Consider the following 21,680-nt stretch of genomic DNA (forward strand, 5'->3'; position numbering starts at 1 on the left):
CTAGGTTTCATCATATAACCTGGGACCTGTGCTAAAATAGCATGAGTTGGTGGTAATATAACACATCAGTAGCCCACATTGATAACTCCTTCCCATAGTGTGAAGAGTTTCAGTTTCTGGAATCCAGAGCTGATATTGTGATGTCATAATGCCTCGTTCCACCAGTGCCCAAGAGCCAGCCTCTTCAGTGATGTCACAATGGGCTTGATTGTCTTATACTTGGCTCACTTTTACCACATTTTGATTTCTAGAGTGGTGCGGTGGTTAAAGCTCCAGCTTCAGCACCATGAGGTTGTGGGTTCAAACCCACGCCGCTCCTTGTGACCCTGGGCAAGTCACTTAAGAGCAAATTCAATAAGAAGCGTCCAAAAGTTTGGCGCCGATATAGGCACTGTCTAGCGCGATTCAAGTACAATTGGGTATTGTTTAATGAATCACGCTGAGCGGCAACTATTTTGGAGGCGCCCAATAAATAAGCCAGCTCTAGGCACAACTAAAAGTTAGGCGGCCATGCGAGCGCTTAAGCACGCTTAAGAGCAGCGATTCTGTAACAAGGCGCCTAACACGTAGCCATGCCCACTCCTAACGTGCATAGCGCCTATTTTTTTGAAGGCCGCCTAAATTTTTAGAGGCGCCTTGTTACAGAATCGCTCTTTTTTGATAGGCACCTAAGTTTCAATTAGTGCTGATTAAAAAGCTTAATTGGGCTTGTTGTTTAGTTTAGATAGGTGCCTATCTAGTTGGGTGCCTCCAAAATAGGTGCCTAACATTAGGCACTGCTTATAGAATTTGGGCCTTAATCCCCCCATTGTCCCAGGTACATTAGACAGATTGTGAGCCCACCTGGACAGACAGGAAAAATGCTTGAGTACCAGAATAAATTCATGTAAACTGCTCTGAGCTCCCTTGGGAGAATGGTATCCGCTATAATAAAACCCTTAGCATGCATGCGCACTTCAATCTCCGTGTTCCGTGCCTCTTTGGCGGCGTGCTGTGAATGCGCAGTGCCTGCCTCAGCTGATTTCCTGCCCTGATCTCCAATGCCGGCTGACTTCCTGCCTTCTGACTACACTGCCGCTGCCGGGATGCCTCTTCGTCTCACCCCCGGACCAGCAGCGGCAGCAGCCACCGCGGTTTCATCAAACAGCCGCGGGGCATACTTTGATAATGTGAGGCGGGCTGGCCTAGCAAAATTCCCGAGGCTGCCCAGGCTAACGGATGCTGGACTGGGGGAGCAGGGAAGGGAGAAAGGGTACTACTGGACAGGGGGGAGGTAAAAGGAAGGGAGAAGGGCTACTGCTGGACAGGGGGAGCAGGGAAGGGGTACTGCTAGACAGGGGGGAGGTAAAAGGAAGGGAGAAGGGCTACTGCTGGACAGGGGGAGCAGGGAAGGGGTACTGCTGGACAGGGGGGAGGTAAAAGGAAGGGAGAAGGGCTACTGCTGGACAGGGGGAGCAGGGAAGGGGTACTGCTGGACAGGGGTGGTGGTAAAAGGAAGTGAGAAGGGCTACTACTGGACAGGGGAAGCAGGAAGCAAAGAAAGAAAGAGAAAAAAAGAAAGGCCTCAGCGCCCCATTGTGCTAAAAGTTTACACATCTATTCTAGCACCCGTTAATGTAACGGGCTTAAACACTAGTAGAAAAATAAATAAATAGCTGATAATGTGATGTCATAATGCCTCAGTCCACCACTGCCTAAGAGCCAACCTCATCAGTGATGTCACAATAGCTTGAATGCCCTATACTTGGCTCACTTTTATTATATAAAACACTGGTTTGATTTCTAAAGCCATTTCTTTTCTCTTTAATTAAGGGAGGACATTATTAATTTAGGCTACTACAAAAACATGCTATTTTACTGTTAATTTGAGGAATTAGGTCACATTGCATAACATGGGACCTCTGGGAAACTAGCATGAGTTAGTGGTATAATAACAGGTATTAACAGTAGCCTATATTGATAAATATACCCATATGTAACTAACAATTGAAAATATTTATGAGGGATCTTCAACAAGTTTTTGCACTTTTATGCTTTTAAACACTATTTATTACATATCTCGAAAGCAAATTACATCACTTTTCTAAGGTGAGCCAGCTTGCCTGATTGACTAGTCACATGACATTCTACGACATACCCTCTTACCACTTCTCCCGCCTCCCGCCCCATCCATTTCCTGCGAAAATATGAAATTGCGGGAACCTTTTGAAGAACCCTCATACATTCTTGTGTCTCTCCTGCATCATGTACAATGCCCTATTGAACTGTAAACACACACACACACACACACACACACACACACACACACGTGGTGGTGACCTGAATTAGAAATTGGTTGACTGACAGATGACAGAGAGTGGTGGTAAATGGAATTTGCTCGGAGGACAGAAAGGTGAGTAGTGGCATGCCTCAGGGATCGGTAACAGGGCCCGTTTTGTGAGTGACATTTCTGAAGGATAAGAAGGAAATGTGTGTCTTTTTGCAGATGACACGAGGATTTGCTACAGAGTAGACATGCCAGATGGAATAGAACACGCGAGAAGAGATCTGCAAAAGTTAGAACAATGGTCTAATGTTTGGCAGTTAAACTTTAATGCAAGAAAGGCAGAGTGATATACTTGGGAAGAAATATAGCATTAAAATGGTAAAGACCCTCCTCTTCAACTAAAGGTCTCCCTCAGTCTACACCCCCCCTTAAACCCCTTCTCTCTTCTCTCCCCTGTTTAACTTCTCCCTAAATTTCAGTATAGTCCTCTCTTAGTCTGTACTCTGATAAATTGTATCTAAACTCAAATAATTTGTACTAAACTAATCTACTTATACTAAACGACTTATCTAAACTAAACTGCTTATACTTAAACTCTACTCCTAATTTGCCGTATACCCCCTGTATTTACAAGACTGCACAGTCTTGTATGTCCAAACATTTAAACCTATTGTACATCTTATTTGTCTAATTACTTCCATTGTATATGTTTACTTGTAGACCGTTCTGAGCTACTGGGAGGATGGGATAAAAATCTAAATAAATAAATAAAGTAAAAAAGCCACAGAGTTGTATATGCTAGGGCAGGGGTAGGGAACTCAGGTCCTTGAGAGCCGTATTCCAGTCGGGTTTTCCCCAGTGAATATGCATGAGATCTATTTGCATGCACTCCTTTCAATGCATATTCATTGAGGAAATCCTGAAAACCCGACTGGAATACGGCTCTCGATGACCGCAGTTCCCTACCCCTGTGCTAGGGGGTAAGTTTAGGGTTACCAGATGTCTGGATTTCCACGGACAAGTCCACCTCTTGGGGACGTGTCCGGGGGTCTTGACAGCTTTTCAAAACCCGGCACTTTGCCTGGGTTTTGAAAAGTTTCCCTTCAAAATTGCGTCGGGAAGGGGCATCCACGCATGCGTGGATACAGCATGGTGACACCACGTGCACGCATGATGTCATTGTGTTGCGTCCGGGCATGTGCAGATGCCGTCTGAGGCTGGGGCTGGGGCTGAGGGGTTGAACGGGACTTGACACAGGTGGGACAGGGTGGAACTGGGAGGGCCAGGGGCATGGCCATGGTCCAGATTTTCCTTTGGTAAGTTGATATATACAGACTGTGTGAGGGACCTTGGTGTGTTAGTGTTGGAGGATCTCAAGGCTGCAAAACAATGTAACAAAGCAGTGCCTGTAGTCGGAAGGATACTGGGCTGCAGAAAAAGTGAGGTGTAAATACCCCTGTACAAGTCGTTGGTGAGGCCTCACGGTGTCAGGTCAAAAGCGCGCCGGGACAAAGGTGCGCCCAGACAATTGAGCGCAGCGCGTGCCGCCGTGCCGCTCTAAATTACTGTTTTTAGCGCTCCGACGGGGGTGTGTGGGGGGGACCCCCCCACTTTACTTAATAGAGATCGCGCCGCGTTGTGGGGGCGTTGTGGGGGGTGTGGGGGGTTGTAACCCCCCACATGTTACTGAAAACTTCACTTTTTCCCTGTTTTTAGGGAAAATGTTAAGTTTACAGTAAAATGTGGACGGTTACAGCCCCCCAAATCCCCCATAATGCCGGCGCGATCTCTATTAAGTAAACTGGGGGGGCTCCCCAACAAAATCCCCCATTGGATCCCCTAAAATCTGTAATTTTCTTCGGCGCGCACCTCCGTCTTGCGCTCAGTTGTCGGCGCGCATCTTTGTCTTTCACGGGGTTGTCTATGAACCGTTGGTATGCCAATGTAGGTTTATGCTAGTAGCACCAAGTTAGAGAATTGGCTCCTTTTTATATTTTTATACCATATAAGCTACTTATTTAGTCAACAGCGTGCTTGTGAAAGGGGTCAATTGATTGGAATTCTCATAAGAACATTGCCCAGTGTCCTGTTTCCAATAGTGGCCACCCAAGTCACAGGTACCTGACAAGATCCCAAGAAGTACAACAGATTGTATGCTGTTTAAAAGCAGTGGATTTCCCCAAGTCAGCTCAATAATGGCCTATGGACGTCTCTTTTAGGAAATCATCCAAACCTTTTTTAAACCCCGCTAAGCTAACTAATTTTACCACATTCTCCAGCAATGAATTCCAAAGTTATGTGAGGAAATGTTTTCTCTGGTTTGTTTTAAATCTACTACTTAGTAGCTTCATCGCATGCCCTTTAGTCCTAATATTTTGGGAAAGAGTAAACAAGCGATTCACATCTTTCCTCTATCATATCACCCCTGAGCCATCTCTTCTCCAAGCTGAAGTGCCTTAGCAGCTTTACCTTTCCTCATAGGGAAGTCATCCCATTGCTTTTATCAATTTTTGTCACCTTTCTCTGTACCTTTTCTAATTTTGTTATATCTTTTTTGAGATATGATGACCAGAATTGCACACAGTATTCGAGATGGAGCCACACCAGAACGCGATACAGGGGCATTGCAACATTTTCATCTTTGTTTTCCATTTACCTTCATAACAGATGCAGCAATGCTCCAGCTTCTTTAGAGGAACAGCTTCAAATGTATTTCAAGTGCAATTCAGTTTCCATAGTAGTTTAGCATTATCTTATCTACTGAGATAAAGGTACCACATCACTAACTGAGCACTAACTTTTGATATTTGCATATGACTACCACTTCCTTGTTTCACTTTCGCCAGAATGTATCAGCAGTGCACTACTAGTCTTGGTCTAGATTTGAACCAGTATTCTCAAAAAGAAAAAAAAAAATTGATCATCCTTTTGTCGGACCACCAGCAACGATTCGTAACAGTCTGTCTATCGCATCGACTCTGTTTCCTTCTTTGGCTTGTAGATTTTGCTTTGCTAGTCTCTGTTAGCTTCTAAAACTACATTCCAATTTCTTTGCAATCTGTTTCTGATTTTGTGTTGTTATTGTCTGTGAAGCATGAAGCCACTGCACTCCAGAGGCGCTTCGTTCTCCAAGTGCACTGCCTCTCCTCTTTTCTCATTAGAGAATTTTTCAACCTGTTATTGACTTTCTTGTTTTTTGTTTCTTATTTGGTAACTACCCGTCAATATGTCACTGCTCAGGTTCAGATCCCACTGGAACCTTCTTCTATGAAATTTACTAACATGTCAAGACGTAGTAGCTTACCTCATGCTTTTTAAGGAGCTGCAGGTGTTGCTTACATGACAGTACCAAGACTTTTTTCCGTTGCTCCTGCTGTGATCTCAGTCTGATCATGTGGCTCTTACTCTATATAATCTACCTTTCAGTTGGAAAATATGAGCATCTCTGGAGGGAGAGCTGCCTCATGGGTCACAAATTAGTTTGGAGAGATCTGTTAGCAGTCCAAGGTCTCCTTATTAGATCTGTGATGATCTCTTTCTTTCTTTTTTTTTTTCTACTGGAGGCAACAGGTTTTTTCATGTTCATTGACAATGATATACTTTCCTCTATTGCAAGGAGATGAATAGTTCTCCTTAATTTGTTCTACCATCTAATAACATTTTCATTCACATAATTTATTCAGACTATTCCAACTATTTCTTATGTCTATAACTGTCCTCTTTTTAACATTTGCACAGAGACAGAGTGTGAGAGAGAGCGTGAAAGGCAGAGGAGTAGGCTTAAGGATTGAAGGCTGTATCAAAAAGGTGGGTTAGTGAAAGAATATTTAAAACCTCCTGTAAGTTTACAGGAGGTTTTACGGTAAATATTCTTTCACTAACCCACCTTTTTGATATAGCCTTCAATTCTTAACCCTACTCCTCTGGCCTCCAACTCAACCCGCTGATTGATCGTTTCCCTTAACTGTATCCATGACATCCTGTTTGTCTTTGGGAAGCAGAGCTGAGATTGTGATGTCACAATGCCTCATTCCACCAATAAGAGCCAACCTCATCAGTGATGTCACAATGGCTTGATTGTCCTGTACTTCCTTTGCCATCCAACCCAACCAGCTGATTAACCACTTCCCTTAACTGTATCCATGACATCCTGTTTGTCTGTCTTGGCTGTTTAGATTGTAAGCTCTTTCGAGCAGGGACTGTTTTCTTCTTTGTGACTGTACAGCGCTGCATACGTTTGGTAGCGCTATAGAAATATTTAATAGTAGTAATAAACATAGAAACATAGAAATAGACGGCAGATAAGGGCCACGGCCCATCTAGTCTGCCCACCCCAATGACCCTCCCCTACCTTTCTCTAATAGAGGCATTATTGATAGGATGTCTAAGTCCGACTTTTGTCTTGATCTTATGTTGGTTGTTCTAGCTTTAATTGTGGTGTAATCGAAGATTTAACAATGCATTGAATAATAAGCACAAGCTAAGTGGTGTTTAAGTTTTAATAGTAATTTTGCATAATGAAAAGAAGAAATATTAAAAGATAAAGTAAATACATTAAAAAAGCACAAAAATTCATTAAAAATTGGGTCGATATACACCTAAGCAATCAGAAGTATGCTGTGCCCGATTGCATTCTGATGATCCATACAAAAAAACTTTTTCAATTCATGAGTATAGTTTTGAACAGTAATAGGAAAACAGCTTATGAAATCTTCATATTAAAGAGTGTGAATTTGTCCAGCATTTAGATATTTTAGGACTAGTACTTTCAGCTATTGGATTTGCATATAAGTACTATGCAGAGTGGCTTTTGTATTTATAGTTTAAGTCCAACTTTGGACATTTCCTGCAAGACATCCAAAATTGGAGGCGGAGAAATGGCCATTTTAGAAACCAGTTTCACCTCAAGACGTCCTTTTTTTTTTTTTTTTTTTTTTAAATCATCTACTTAGACGTCTTGGCTGCCAGGACATCCACCCATTTTCGACCACAAAACCATCCAAGTTCAAAACATCCTAATCCAGATCATTTGGCTGTGGGAGGAGCCAGCATTGTAATGGAGTGGCCACATAGACATCCCAATAGAGCAGTGGGGCACCTTAGAGGGTACTGCTGTGAACTCCCCATAAAGGGTGCCAGATATACATCTCACAATAACGCCCTTATAATATATGGTGAGCCCTCCAAATCTCCCCCCAAACCTACTATACCCGCCTGTCTAACCTTCCCCCATAGTCCTTATAATTGTAGGTGGCACCTATATGGTAGTATAGTAGGATTTTGGTGGGCTCACACTTTCCACCATAAATGTAGTGGTTAGAGTGGGTTATGGGCCTGGGTCCTCCTCTATATGGCTCAAAGGCTACTTATGGCCTCTATATGGCTCACAGGCTACTTAAGACACCTGTGTATTGCTCTACTAGGCTTTCCCATACCAGGTGCTGCTGTTCTAAAGACTGGTATGTACTGTTTCATTCAGATTTGGGGGGTTGGAGGGGGTAAGTGACCACTGGGGAGTGTGCGTGGGTCATAACTTAATCCCTCCAATGATCATCTGGTCAGTTTGGCACTTAGATGTACATTTAGATGTACAATGCATATTCATTGGGGAAATCCTGAAAACCCGATTGGATTGCGGCCCTCAAGGAGGGACTTTGAGATCCCTGCTCTAGGTGCAAGCTTAGAAAACTGCCCTGAAAGTGTTATAGTGATTTGTTGGAAAGAAATTGGACAGTGGGCTGCATTTCCACTAAATGGTCAAGAAATAACTGGCTGATGCCGAAGAAGTCAGACAGAATATCTACACCTGGGCAGTTTCATCAAACTTTAATTAAAACTAGAACAACCAACATAAGGTCAAGACAAAAGTCTGCAGCCTTTGCAGCTTAGCTTGGTGATACTTTCAGCATTCAAGAACTGCAAATGATTTGGGTTTTCAGACATCCCTACTAGACATGGATGAGATGCATTTGCATGCATGCTATCTTCATTGTTTGCAATTATACTGTATGCATATTTATTAGAAAAACCTGAAAACTGAAACCATTGCTATCCTCAAAGACTGTCTGTGAATATCACTGACTTAACAAGTGAAGGAAGTGATACTAATATAAGAACACTGTGATAAAAATGGAAATATAGAGAGGTGGGAGGCGGAGGAACCAATTTCTCAACGCTACTTTACCGCCGGCCAGCATCTTCTCTCCACTGTGCCCCGCCCTTTCCTGTTTCCATTGGAGCAGGCAATGGAGAGAAGATGCCAGGCGGCAGGGCACTGAGAAATCAGTTCCTTCGCCCGGCAACATTTACAAGAAATGTAAAGTACACATACAGTGTGTGTGTGTTTGGGGGGGGGGAAGGAGTAGATGTCTGGGAAGGTTCATGGTAGAGAGAGCCAACCAGCAGGTACATTGGCTGGCAGTAAGATGCTACTTCCACCAGAGTGCTGCCTGGTGCTGCCAGATTTGGGGGAGGGGTAGAAGGTAAAGAGGAAGTGATATAGGATTTGGGAGAGGGAGTGGGGGATGGAGAGGGAAAAATGTGACACTCAGGAATGGAGTATGGGGAGGAGGGGAGGATGTCAGATTTGTGAGGGATAGGGAAGGATGGATTTGGGGGTGGCAGAGGTGGTACAAGGATCACAGGTAGAGATGGCAGATGAGTTCTATAGGGAGTGAAAGAGGAAGGACATGGGGGAAGGCAGAGAGGGTCAGGGAGAGATGGTAGGGGTAAAAGGGAAGGAGACATGGATGTGAGGGGGACAAAATGGGGAGATGGAGAGATAGATTTGATGGATAGGGCAAAATGTGGAAAGGGATGAGATTCAGGGGAGGGGACAGAAGGGGAGGAAAGATGGACTACTCAGGGAGAGCATAGGAGGAAGAGGAGAGATGGGCAGGGAAAGGTGGAGGGGATATGGATTGGGGGCCGGAAGGGGGTTGGGTGGAGAGATGTCAGACTTGGGAGGAAGGAGTGGAAGGGCATAAAGGAAAGATATTGGACTTGGGGGAGGGAGAGAGAATGAAAGAGAGGAAGGAAATGCTGGGTTACAAGGGTGGAGTAAGCAAGAAGGAGGGAAGATGCTAGAAATGGTGGATCCATGTGGGAGAATTGTCAAGGAAATGAATGAGCAGAATGAGTATAAGGATAGAAATGTGGTATGGGAAGCAGATAAAAGGGAATTGGAGGATGAGAAATGTGAAAGCTAGGGGGTGAGAGAAGGAGATGGAAAATTGATTAGATAAAAAGTGAAAAGCAATAAAGCAATGTTCCGTCTAAGCTGCGTGGCCACACACCTTTTGGTGGCAGGCCATGCACACCAGGACCTCTGGCCATACTCTGCTTGCTGCTGTGGCTTTATGAAGAAAGAAGTGCGGCTAGAAGGAAGGAGGAGGAGGCCTACTTGGATGTCTTAGAGCTGGCCAGAACACAGGTACACACCCTTGGGAGGGGGCATGAACTTAGGACAAGGGAGGGAGGGAGAGAAGTGTGTTGGGTCACAGAAGGGAGGAATAGAGGGGGAGGGGTGCACTGGGACACAGAAGGGAGGAGAAGGCGTATTGAGACAAGGAAGGAAGGGAACTTGAGACAAACTGTGTGAGACAAGTGTAAACTTGAGACAAAGGAAGGAGAGAGGGGGCACGAACTTTGGACACGGGAGGGAGGGGCATGACCTTGAGACATCGTATGGAAGGATGGAGGGAGGGAGGGAGGGAAAGAGATGCTGAGGTGTGGGAGGGAAAAGAAAGGGAGAATTGTTGAACATGGGTGTGAGAGGGAAAGAGATGGTGTACATGGGGAAAGGAAGAAAGAGAATTGTTGGGCATAGGCAAGCAGAGAATTGTTGGACATTGTGAAGGAAAAGGAGTGAGGTAGAGAGAGATGAGAGAGAAAAATGTTGGATGTGGTGGTGGAGAGGGAACAATTTATATGTTTTAAAACCTAAGCGGTCAATGATTGGAGCAGGGAGCTAAATTGCTATGCTGATCACTCGAGTTTGTGATATAAATACCATGCATAGGCTCCAGTTCTGAGACCGTGGTAGAAGAGTGTGATGCACTTCATGGTTATAGTGGTATGCTAGTTTGTTTCCATTTGCCATTAATACCCGACAGGGATTACCTGTTTTGCTTCTAGCTGCATCAGGTGTTATTCTCTGTTCTCTTGCACTTTTCAAAATGGCGCTGGAATGCTTAGACCAAAGGTTTATAATCTATCACAATCTCATAAGAAAAGCATTTTCAATTGTATTGGAAGCAAAAAGCCTGCTGGCAGTCAGTTGTTCTATTAGATGACATAGGGGTAAAATGAATGCTGAAGACAAAACAAGAAAAACCAACAGTGAAGATGCAAAACGAAAACCAAAACAAGACTGCAGGAAAATGTACAGGGTGCAGGAATTTATTAAAATGACTAAAATCTAAAAAACATATATAAAACAAATACATAAAATACAATAATTATATCCAAAAAATTGGTCCTAATAGGCATGTGGTTCGTTCCTCAGGGGTCCCAAATGGTGGTACGTGAGATATCAGAAAACCAGATTGGAAAAATAAAAAAAAAGAACAGGCTTGAAATTATCCTGTCTAAAGCGCTGCACTATGAAGATCCATGAACCGTTAAATTTCAAAATTATTGTGCTCGGACAACAAGGCCTCACACAATCCCTAACAGAGCCCAGCGCTCGCTTGCTTAATATTCTACTGTTTCTGGCTATCCAAAACATCTTGCACTGCTGGAAGAATTTGTCTAAGGTAGAATTTATGGTGGAACACAGTTTGTATTACTAGCAAGTTTGAAAGTGTAATAGCAGAAAAACATCATTCCACTGGATCATTCTTTAAAATCAGGAGTCCGGTCCAATCTTACTGTAATTTAGACCACTGACAATCAGTATTTTAGATCATATGATATAAAGATTATACCGATCATCTTCTCTTAATATAATTATTAAGTGATGCTCGTTGGAAGTTCTCTTATATGCTTGTATGCAGGCAGACTTGGAGGGGCATAATCAAAAGATACGTCTAAGTCCGTTTTGGGCCTAAGTCACTAGTCGCTCAAAGTTGGGCATGGAAAAAGTCCATTTTCAAAAAATATGTCCAAAATATTTTTTTCCTCAAAAATTGTCTAACTGTATGTCCTGCCATCTGATTGTCCAGATTGCCAAGTTGTCTATCTTTATACCCCATTTTCGTCTAAAAATATGTCTAAGTCAAAAACGCCTAGAAAAAGACCTTTTGGACATGGGCGGGGCCAGCAAAGTGATGGCCTGGACACTCAAACATTGCACCAGAGTAGTGGGGTACCTTGCAGGGCACTGCTGTGAATTTCAGAAAAAGAGTGCCACATACACATCTCACCACAACAACCTTATAGGTCATGGTGAGCCCCCCAAACACCCCCCAGAACCTACTAGACCCACCTATCTACCACCCCAATAGCCCTTATGGCTGCAGGTGCCACTTATATGGCAGTACATAAGGATTTTGGGGGGTGCACATGTTTCACCACGCATGCAGTGGTTAGAGTGGCTTATGGGCCTGGGTCCACCGCTTCATGGTTCACTCGCCCACCCCCCAGACCACTTAAGCCACCTCTGTGCAGCTCTACTAGGCTTTCCTATGCCAGGCTGCCAGATGCTGATGTTCTGGAGGCAGATATGTGACGTTTTTATTATGAATGTTATGGCAGTGGGGGTGGGGGTGGGAAGGTCAGTGATCACTGGGGGAGTGTGTAAGGGTCTGTACTTTGTCCCTGCAGTGGTTATCTAGTCACTTTGGATAACTTCTTGTGACTTAGACCTAGTTTTAGATGGCCTAAGTCACAACGTCCAAGTTCCGTCTAGGCAGTGTTGTAAAACTTTCAGTCACACATGCAGTATGACTAAGTCTAGGGGGGCCTATGTCCCGCCCAAATCCCGCCCTCACCACTCCTCCTAAAACGCCCCTTTTAGCTCTGGGCGTACTGCAGCACTGTGAAGGCCTAAGTCATTTTTAGATACGTCTAAAACCCGGTTCGATTATCGGCACTTGGACGACTTGACTCACTGATCGTCTAAGTACCGATTTAGGCTGGTTTTTAGACGTATTTCCGTTTCGATTATGAGCCCCATAACATTTACTGATAAAGCGTGTGTTAGTCTTATATATCAGTTATATATATTTTATACATATAATATGCATGATTTGCACAGTTGATTTGTTTTGTGTTTTATTCAATAATTGTACATTTTGTTTATTTGTTTTATAAACTTAATAAAAAATACTTGAACTTAAAACCCCCCAAAACAAGTAAAAGTGGAAGGGAGATGTAAATGACCATTCCTCAGTAATCCAAATGAAACAGGTTTTACTATTGAAAACCTCATCATGCGAACAGTGGATCATTTCATCTTAAATTTTGCTGTTCAGTGAATATAGCCTGTGAGAACAGTGGGGTTGCCTGTGTTTGAACTGGTTAGAGGAGTTGGGTCACTTTAAAACGGAGATGAAGCTGAAGCAGGGTGACTCCAAAGATCTAATATCCTTCATTTCTTCACTAGATTTTTTTTTGTGCCGCCTCCAGAAAAGACCCATCAAAAAGGCCACCAGTCACTTTTTCCACCAAAGAACTAACCAATCCCAAGATTTACTGGAACCAAGCCATATGGACTGACTCTCTATGGTCAGACCACCGTTTATGCAATTTCCAATTTAGCTGGCAAGTAAGACACTCCCTAACCAAACCCAAGGTGGCAAAAAGACCAAATAAAATGGTAGCTAGCAGAGATATGGTGAACCCAGTAGAATTCTGGTCACACTATGACTTAAGTTCTAGCCCAGACTTAGACTCCTTTTCGGCGGATTCTTGGACCAACATGAGTATACAGATATTAAACAAAATGGCCCCCACTAAACTAAGAAAAATAAGAAACAAGAATCTGGATGGCTGGTACGACACCGAGTTAGGAAATATGAAATGGGAGTTACGGAAACTCAAAAGACAATGGTTGAAATCAGGGGACAGTGTGGGGAGGTCAAATTGGAGACTAAAATTAAATGAATAAAAAAAAATAATAATAAAGAAACGCACTAACTTTTACACCCAAAAAATCGGATCGCCGAACACCAACAGTAGAAATCTCTTTGAATTAGTCAACAATCTCTATGACATACAGGCCCTCTCATGTTATACCCTAGATTCCCCACCATCTGCAGATGATCTGGCTGAATTTTTCAACAACAAAATCATCAATCTGAGATCCAAACTAGTGGGCTCCCCAACCAACCATTTGAACTACCCAGTCACCCAACACAAAGATGATCCTAGGGTAGATATGGCCTGGAATAATTTCACTACCCCATCCTGGCAACAATTCTCCAAATTTTACATGAAATATGCCGTCTCCTACTGCAGATTAGACTGCTTCCCCCCAAACATTATGAAAGTTGCTCCAGTCTCATTTAAAGCCAAGTCATACAACTGGCTCTCCTCTCTCTTACTAACCGGTACTTTCCCTGAGGATTTAGGCCAGATTTTGATCACCCCAATCGTCAAAAACCTAGAGAATCTACAAAACTGACATCTAACTACAGACCAATTGCGAGCACTCCCTTATTCGTTAAGCTAATGGAAGGACTGGTCAATCAGGAATTAGTAATGCATCTGGACAAATTTAGCATACTGCAAGACAATCAGTCTGGTTTTCGTACGGGATTCAGCACTGAAACTGTCATGGCATCATTACTGGACTTCCTCCATACCTTATTCAGTCAGGGTACCAGTGCTCTAATTCTGCAACTAGACCTAAGTAGGGCTTTCGATCTGGTTGACCATGCAATTCTGATTGATTGTATAGAGTCAATTGGTCTTTCAGGTAACATGTTAAAATGGTTTTGGGGTTTTTTGAGCAAACGGTCATATCAAGTCTATAGTAACAATAAAATATCCTTCAATTGGGTAAACTCTTGCGGAGTCCCGCAAGGCTCTCCTTTTCCCTACATTGTTCAACATCTATCTTGCCTCATTGGGGAACTTACTACAAAGCTTAAAAGTTAAATTTTATATCTATGCTGAAGATATCACCATTGTTATTCCCCTTATTACTCTGACCCCCGAGACTAAGATTCATCTATCATCCATTCTAAAGCAAATTGAACTATGGTTGACCGAATTCAAATTGAAGCTCAACACTGACAAAACCAAATTTTTCCTTGCAAGCCCTAACGACAAAATCAAAGACACAGCGATCTCCTTGAATGGTCAGGACTTCCCTATTGACCACTCCATTAAAATCCTGGGAGTCACCCTGGACCGCCACCTCACTCTAAATGCTCACACAGATTTAGTGGTTAAAAAATGCTTTTCGGTACTATGGAAACTCAGAACCATCAAAAAATACTTTGATGCAACATCCTTCCGCTTACTGGTTCAATATTCCATCCTAAGCTTGCTCAATTATTGCAACATCATTTACTTGGGATCCTTCAAAAAAACCATTCTAAGACTCAGAGTCATTCAAAATTCGGCAGTTCGACTAATTTTTGGGCTGAAGAAATGGGAACACATAAGCCCCTATTATCAAAAACTCCATTGGCTGCCCCTGGAGGCGCGAATCCTGTTTAAGTTCTCTTGTCTGTATTATAAATCAATATTTGGTCTGGCCCCCACTTACCTAGTTTCCCATTTTAATCTGGCAAGTTCTTTTAGGCCCACACAAAGAATACATCTGTTCACCTATCCGACAATTAAAGCCTGCCAATACAAAAGATTCTTGGAAAGAACTCTTGCCTTCCAGACAGACATTATCACTCTCTCCTCATTATACTTCAATTTCAGAAAATTGGTAAAAACGAGTTTGTTCAATTGATTTGTAAACTAAGAATCGAACTATATAGCTTTCCAATTCTTTTATTATGTAAGACTGTACTGTTGACTTTGATTGTAACCTCTTCGCTGATTGTCCAGCGCTTCTTGCTGTAAACCGCCTCGAACTTCCATGACTTTGGCGGTATATAAGAATAAAATTATTATTATTATTATTATTATTAGTCATTCTTGAACAACAGACGTTGTTGTGGCACTTTTACTTTTGACTGAAAGGTATTATTTTAGGCACTTACTTTTTTTTTTTGCATTTACTTGAGCAAATTTTTAATTTGTTTTTCATTATACTTTTTACTTAAGTACTTCGACTTAGGGGTCCTTTTACTAAGGCGCGCTAAATGCTAACACATCCCTTATATTCTATGGACGCGTTGGCGTTTAGTGCGCGCTAAATCGGCTAGCGCACCTTAGTAAAAGAGAGGGGTTAGTACTTTAAACGGTTCATAGTCTAAAGCGCGCCGACAACCAAGCGCAGTCAACTGAGCGCAGGACTTCATCGCGCCGAAGAAAAACCATATTTTAAAGGGCTCCGACGGGGGGTGTTGGTGAGAAACTTTACTTAATAGAGATTGCGCTGGCGTTGTGGGGGGTTTGGGGGGTTGTAACCCCCTCATTATACTGGAAACTTAACTTTTTCCCTGTTTTTTAGGGAAAAAGTTAAGTTTTCAGTATAATGTGGAGGGTTACACCCCCCACATCCCCCCAACATGGTAGCGTGAGGCAGCGCAATCCCTATTAAGTAGAGTGGGGGGATTCCCCCCACACCCCCCGTCAGAGCCCTTTAAAATACGGGTTTTCTTCGGCGCGATTAAGCCCTGCGCTCAGTTGTCCGTGCTCGGTTGTCAGCACGCCTTTGTCCTCGCGCGCTTTTGACCCGTCACCCTTTAAACAACACTAATCCTCTTAATACTGGATAACCCCTTTCAGCTCCCCCCCCCAACAAAAATATTTCCCCTGTATATGTCTCAACTGGAATCAATTTATTTATTTCTTTTGGTTTTCTTCCTGCTTTTCTTTCCATCGTGATCAGTAACCACCCTATCCTGTGTTGATCTGTAATCCACTGAAGTAGATCTATACACTTTCTGTGCAATGGCTTATGGAGAAAGGCTTTATCAATTATGTGTCTTGTCTGGGAGGTTAAGATCCAAGCTGGAAAGGAAAAGAAAAATGCTGTCTGCAATCAATGTAAATGAGAGTGTTTCATTTGAAAGAGCCTCCTCTCCCGTCAGAACTGATGGGATATTTACAAATTACAATATTTCTCGTCGAGACGAGGAGGCCACAAAGACACATACGAAAGAAGACACCCACGAGTCTCTCTTATAATCCGACATGCGCCATTTCTTAATGTAAATATTTCGTAGCCTGCAATATTATTAACCAGTACAAAACAAAAAATAAAATAATAATTTTGATCCGTCTCCATTACAGGCTTGGCAGAACCGTGTGTTAATGAGTAATACTAAGTCAGTGAAATTCCACAGTTGCTCTGAGTCCTGTGCCCAAGAATGAACTGCACTGCTAAATCAGCAAAGACAGTTGTCAAGGTAACCTCTATGTAATCTATTTAACTGGCTCCCAAAACACCAATCAAGGTCAGATAACGCACTCAAGCGCCATATGAACACACTCGTATGGCATAAAGCTTTGTATCTAGACAGCAGGGAGGAAGAACCTCATTAGGAAGCAAAGAGAGACAGAGAGAAGGAGAGAGGTAAAAAAAAAAAATAATAAAATAAACCCACCCCCAAATACAGTTTTGAGAAGTGTTAATTGGGATTTTAGCAGTAAACTGTTTGGACAAAAGTATGCTGCTATTTAGAACATGAACTGTCCACGTAGGAAGCCATTTGGGTGGAATTCAGTCGACGAAGCGCTGCCTTCCCAGCGCACTACAAACAAAAGATTGACAGACCTGATAAATTATTAATTTAATTTACTGTTTTATTAATGCCCTTACTTCTATTTACATCCCGCAGTATGGCACGAGTTTTCTTAGATATCCATATCACCTGGCAAAGGGGAGCCAGCAAAGGTGTGTCGCTGGTGACAATAATGGTACTTTGGATTGATATGTTCCTTGCAATCAGATTTAATTGCAGCGTGTTTTACCTTTTTTTTTTTTTTTTTTCCTTGCCTCTGCTTCAGAAACATGAGCACATGACCCACAAAAGACATTTCTGGCACCTGGACAACCTAAGAGGAGAGGAGTAAAAGAATAATGTTGGTATTATTTCCTGCCTACAGTTGAGTCTACTGAGGAATAGGAAGATACAAGGGTCTACTTGTCAAAACACTTAAAAAATCACATGTTAATGCATAATTTAAAACGAAATTCTTAATTACACCTCTAGAGGTATAGTTAAGTTTTTGCCTTAATGCATACTGTACTATATTTAAATGAGTATATTAGCATATCTTTTGCATTTTATCAGTTCACTTTTAATGTGGGGGTGATTTTTAACTGGGCGCAAGTATAAGTAGTACAGTATGTGCATAATTTTCACGGTGTGGATGTGCCCTTATTTTCAGAAGTATGTGTGTTCGACTTTTAAAATTACCCAATGTAACACGGGGAGTTCCAATTCTATAAAAATATCAGGGCACTCTGATTCTATTATACAATGCTAGCACCTACCCCTATTGGCATGCCAAAAGGAAGGTGCAACTGCTTACACAAAATCAAGGGCAGTTGTAAGTGGGCACACCTAGATGTGCCAATCAATATGTTCAACTTAGAGTATTCTATAAGCTGCCTGCATTGATGGTTGACATGACCATGTTCTACACGTGCTCTTAGGGCTAGATTCTATAAATGGCACCTAAGCACGCCTACGTTACAGGTGTTGCGCAGCGTGGTTGTCAGTCAACTGCTAAGTACCACTTATAAAATCCTGCCTAGTGGTGCCTAGGTTAGCTAGGCATCCTAGAGGTAGACGCCGGTATATTAGGCCAGGGTTTACTTGACCTAATTTACCAGTGCCTAATTCAGACGTCTAGTGATGCCTAAGTCAACCATACCTATTCTCTGCCTCTAACCACACCTACTTTTCAGGTAGGCATCATTAGGCATTGGAGGGCACCTCCTCTTAGATATCGCTAGGTTTCCTAAGAGTTCAACCCTGAACTCTTAATTGCTTATTTTAATTTTTTTTTTCTTTGACTGAAAACTGGCAAAGTCAAATACCACACCAATTAAGTCAATTAAAAATGTTGAGTGTGGATTCCAAAGTTAGGTGTCGCTAGGTGTCCTCGATTAGGGTGCTTAGCGATGCCTAATATGGGTTTTCTATACAGAATCTGGCCCTTAGAGAATATAACCAAAAATAAAGGGGAGATCAGAGGACAACTTGCACACTTACCTCCAAATTCTGTATATGGCGCCCTAAGTTGTGCATTGAAATCAATGCACACAGTCGAATTTAAACACAACTTAATTGTTTAACAAGCCAATTGGTGCTGATAATTAGCAATTAACACCTAATAATTGTCACTGATCAGAAATGACATGCACAGCTTGGTAGGTGCATTCTATAAAGTAGTGAGTTTCACTTCTAATGTGTGAATCTCCGAAGGCGTTGTGGTGAGGGAAGGAGCATGGCGGATCATGAGCATTTCTAAAACCTAGGCACGCTGTTATGGCATACGCCTGATCTGGGCACAATTTAGATGCATACATTTAGGCCTGGTTTATCTTGGCCTAAGTTAATTGAGAAACGGCATTTAAAACAGTGAAAAATGATAAAATTAAAGTGCCTACCGGTGCCTACATAAAAGACCCCAGAATCGTGCCTACATAGGCGCTTTATGGTGCTTAATGCCATTATGGGCATTGGCTAATACCGGAAGTGGCAGTAGACATGATTCACAGCCTAGATAGGTGCCAGAAACGTAGGCCTGGAAAACTCTGGCCTACATTTCCGGTGCCTATTTTTTGCCGAGGCGCGATTCTCTACAGGGCTCTGTTGCGTGATTGACACATGATCGCCAGCCGCTTTTTAGAATCTGGACCAATAACTATTTTCATGCTCACTTACACAATAATTGTCCAGTAAATGTCCGAACATAAATAAACTCCAATCTCCTAGGCTTTAGACCAGTGGTTTCAAACTCGCGACCCGGGGGTCACATGCAGCCCGCCAGGTACTATTTTGAGGCCCTTGGTAGGTTTATCATAATCACAAAAGTAAAATAAAACAGTTTCTTAATCATATGTCTTTTTAGCTATAAATTACAATATTATTATTAAGACTTAGCCAAAAGGAAAGATTTATAAACTATAAAGAGTTTTACCTCATTCAAAATTGTCATTTCTTTAATAATGTTCAGCTACAAAATGGGGGGATCACTGCTAGGGGTAAGTAACCTTGAAAGAGACCTGGGAGTGATGGTAGACACATCTTTGAAGGCGTCGGCACAGTGCGCCACAGCCTCAAGAAAAGCAAACAGAATGTTGGGTATCATTAAGAAGGGTATCACGACCAGGACAAAGGAGGTCATCCTGCCACTGTATCGTGCAATGGTGCGACCTCATCTGGAGTACTGTGTCCAGTACTGGTCGCCGTACCTCAAGAAGGACATGGCGGTACTTGAGGGAGTCCAGAGAAGAGCAACTAAACTGATAAGGGGTATGGAAAACCTCTCATATACTGACAGACTGAAAAAGCTGGGGCTGTTCTCCCTGGAAAAGCGGAGACTTAGAGGAGACATGATAGAAACCTTCAAGATCCTGAAGGGTATAGAAAAGGTAGACAGGGACAGATTTTTCAAATTATGGGGAACCACAAGTACAAGGGGGCACTCAGAGAAATTAAAAGGGGACAGGTTTAGAACAAATGCCAGAAAGTTCTTTTTCACCCAGAGGGTGGTGGATACATGGAACGTGCTTCTGGAGGCTGTGATAGGCCGGAGCACGTTACAAGGCTTCAAAGAAGGTTTGGATAGGTTCCTAGAGGATAAAGGGATTGAGGGGTACAGATAGGAGTAGCGGTAGGTTATAGGGATAGTCTGGGACCATTGCTCAGACAATGGGCCTGATGGGCCACTGCGGGAGCGGACCGCTGGGCGAGATGGACCTCTGGTCTGCCTCAGCGGAGGCAACTTCTTATGTTCTTATTTTTTCTGAGGCCCTCCAAGTACCGACAAATCCAAAATGTGGCTCTGAAAAGGGTCTGAGTTTGAGACCACTGCTTTAGACGGATAGGGTGCCTTGTGAGTTGCAGGGTAAGAGAATCAAAAAAGTAGGTAAAAATGGAAAAATATTAGCTGTAGACAGAAGGAAAGCAAACAGTACATTTGGGGCTCAGGAAATGGTAGAGAGGGGCTGGGCTGTCTCATTCATCCTGTATATATACACAGTACTGCCCCGATATTCGTGGGGGTTCCATTCCAGGAAATACTGAAAGAAATTCTCCGTCTCTCTTATTTACCCGATAACACAATTGAAGTGAATGAAGAGAAGGGCGGCTCTTGGCAGATGCGTGTACCGAAGGAGGAAACAAAGTTCTTTATTAGCCCAAATAATGATAAAAGATATGAGTTACACTACAAAACCAACTTTGTGGCAAGAATAGATAATGTGGCGGGGCCTTTTTGATATGATGTTTAAATCTGAGTTTAGACATTTTGCGGAGCACCTAAAAAAATGCAGTAGTGAATGTTACCATTTTCAAAACGGCAAGTCTTGGGGCTTTTTGGGGTTTTTTAAAAAAAAAAGTGCTCTGTGGGGCTGATTCTACAAATGGGTGTCCTGATTGTAGGCGGCGATCAGTGTCCTACCATCGTCTGGCAGTCAATCGGGATGCAAGTTTTTAGAAAAAACTTTGGCCAGGAAGCTACACTGCAGGCATTTGTCGCGGGTCTAGGGAAGCATGTATGGACACTTAAGAGCGCCCAAGGTGGGGCATGGGCATGTTTTCACTTAGAAGGAAGTTTAATACAAAATTGGCTCCTAAAGCAGTCACCCTTGATCTATAAGCCAAGAATGACTGACCCCCTCTTCTGTGTATCTCAAGAAAGATCAGGAAATATACATATTTTTGACTCCTTGGAGCGGCTGGGGCACAGGCAGTGTGTCTGGGAGGGAATGCATGGATGGGAGAACATCGCAGGGGAGGAGACATAGGCATCCTGGGACTGTCTGCCAAGTCTCTTCCCTGAAGTAGCCCTTTCTGGAAACGTCAATCGCTCCTCCTAAACTTACTTGCTCCACTTCATCACTGACGCTGAAACCGTGGATTGAAGACAAAGTTTTATTTTATTTTTCTTTCCAGCTTATGATTTATCTTTAATCTTATCTATTGTTTTGCCTTTTGTCTTTGTTTTGTTCTATTTCTATCATTTAAATTTCTCCAGAATTCTACTGTTCAACGGCTCCCCCTTCTGCTTCTATTCCTTTCTCTCCTCTCTTCTACCTTCCAAAGTATTTAGATCAATGCTGTCTTGTTAAAATGTTTATTTTATTTTTATTTTTCCTCTAACTCTACTTTTCACTTCTCTATTACCCTCCAGGTACTTTAGTTAGATTGTGAGCCTTCGGGAC

At 42.7% G+C, this 21,680-nt stretch overlaps 1 long non-coding RNA gene across 1 annotated transcript in view; it reads left to right on the plus strand.

The window, feature by feature from the left end:
* LOC117360516 overlaps positions 1–17,419 on the plus strand; it is a 31,984-nt gene extending 14,565 nt beyond the window's left edge. The window contains exons 2-3 of the long non-coding RNA XR_004539432.1: positions 16,571–16,686; positions 17,288–17,419. This is a non-coding gene — a long non-coding RNA (uncharacterized LOC117360516). The remainder of the gene's footprint in view (positions 1–16,570; positions 16,687–17,287) is intronic.
* The last annotated feature ends 4,261 nt before the right edge of the window (positions 17,420–21,680 follow it).

The sequence above is a fragment of the Geotrypetes seraphini genome, chromosome 5 (assembly GCF_902459505.1).
Source record: "Geotrypetes seraphini chromosome 5, aGeoSer1.1, whole genome shotgun sequence".
Taxonomy (NCBI): Eukaryota; Metazoa; Chordata; class Amphibia; order Gymnophiona; family Dermophiidae; genus Geotrypetes; species Geotrypetes seraphini.